This window comes from Frankliniella occidentalis, unplaced genomic scaffold (genome assembly GCF_000697945.3).
Source record: "Frankliniella occidentalis isolate FOCC.00 unplaced genomic scaffold, Focc_3.1 Scaffold48, whole genome shotgun sequence".
Classification (NCBI taxonomy): domain Eukaryota; kingdom Metazoa; phylum Arthropoda; class Insecta; order Thysanoptera; family Thripidae; genus Frankliniella; species Frankliniella occidentalis.
The window spans coordinates 1,830,905-1,832,899 of record NW_026267178.1 but is presented as its reverse complement, the minus strand read 5'-3'; positions in this window follow the sequence as shown (position 1 = coordinate 1,832,899).

Genomic DNA, 1,995 nt, shown 5'->3' with positions numbered 1-1,995 from the left:
CCCGTGACGGCGCCGGCGCTGCGGACGCTCGTGCTGGACCTGAGGCCGAGCAGCGCCTGCACCACGCGGAAGGAGCTGGAGTGCGTAGAGTGCGCTCACGAGTGGCTGCACAGGGACGCGGTCAAGACGCTCCTCAGCGACAACCCCTCGCTCCACGTGCGGCTGCAGGAGGCCTTCAGGTGCGACCGCGATGATTGCGAGGAGTGCCCCAACGACTGTCACTCCGAACTTGTTTGGGCTAGGAGTCCGTCCCAGAGTGGAACGAAACCGATCGGCCTTTTCGCTCACGAGCCTGACCAATGCCCCTCGCCCGGAGACCACCCCACCGACGGCTCCGTTCAGTGGATTCAGATACAGTGCACCAATTCTATTTGATGATGTTCTCCTACTTGGTTTTGTCTTGTTTTTGATAAGATGTGCAAAGAATAACTGTTGAATGTACCCCTTTTGTTCCCTTGTTTTATTTATTATATCTATATGACGTCATGCCCGAAAGAGTTAAATTACTTGTGTTGTCTTGTTTTTCGTAAATCGTGCAATAAATCACTGCTCATTGTATTGCACTGCCTTCAGCGTTTCTTTCTCACATCAGTACAACTATTACCCGTGATGCGAGCCGTGGTCGGGAGTGGGAGTACAAAATACAACTTCCTGGCCGCCAGGTTGTCGGGATTGGGTAGTACGCGGGCGGGGGTGCATACAGTTCCGTGCAACATACGACCGATAACATGCAACAGTCTTTGGTCGTGGTCACGTTCAACTAATGTTCAGCTGCTTGTTTGGAATTAATTTTTACTTCGAAAAAGAATAGTTAAAAACGCTCACAGGAGACTACTCCAATCTTTAGTGAATGAAGTGCCGATTTGACACAACGTGTGTTGGCTGGAGTGGCTCGCCTAGGCGGTTCCGCACAGCGTTTTCTCGTGCCCTCTCATTCCCACCCGGAGGCGGTGTCCTGTGAGTGCGACAAGGACGGAGGTAGGAAAGCGCTGTGCGGAATCGCCCTGCCGGCTGCCGGCTTCGCGTTACTACACTACACTTTTCGACTTGACGTGGCCCCGGAGCCGCGGCCGCAGATTTCCCGGTCGCCCGCCCTGGCCTGCGCCAGCGCTGGTCCAGTCCGACGTTGTCACTTTTACCCCGGCCGCGAAGAGAACCCGCTGACGGCGAGCTTGGGTTTGTCGCATACCAGCCCCCCCCCCTTTCCCTCCACCGTTGAGCAGCTGAGTCGGCCTGGCCCTCGACTCACTCCGCACCGCAGTTCCAGTGCGCCGTGCGCCGTTCGCCTTCGTCTGCTGCGCCTGTTGGCTGCTCGATAGGTCGAAAGAGTAGTGAAAGTACCGCTAAGCCTGATCAACGCAGTCTGTCATTCATCCTACCTTTGGTGAGTTATGTATCCTTACAAGATTGCATCCAGATGCACCACCATTTTCTTGTTTTGAGACCTGACTCGGGGTGGACAAGGTTAGGTTGTCGGGCCTTGATGAAATTACGTCAGAAATGTTGCTCAGTTTTGTGCGAACATAGTGTGATGTAAGAAAACTGTTCATTCCATAATGTAAATGCGACTGTAAAACTTGGAACCTAACCCTCACTTGAACTGTTGCTTAACGTATATCCGCGCGGCTTTCCCCGGCTCAAGCTCCTAAACTATTCATCATGGATGGTGATGGTGGGTCAAAGTGAGCCGATTGAAGCTAAAGGCTCAAGCTTTCCATCGCTGTAAATATTTTTGCGATCTGACCCAAACAGCCGGTATGGTGGTCCGTTACAGGTTGGTTGACGCAGGAAAGCGGGTTGTGCTTCACCGCGCCGTGCCGCGCGGTCGGCCTTTGCTGTCTTTGCTGTGCCGCCCCGGCTGGTCTTTGCTCGCCCGCCGTTTGGGTCGAATGTCGTACAGTCATTGTCCCTAAATTCGGACGGTTTTTGAGGAAAAACGCCTGTGATATCTAGAATTTTTGAAATATGAAAAATCGCTGGGGATTCTAGAATCCT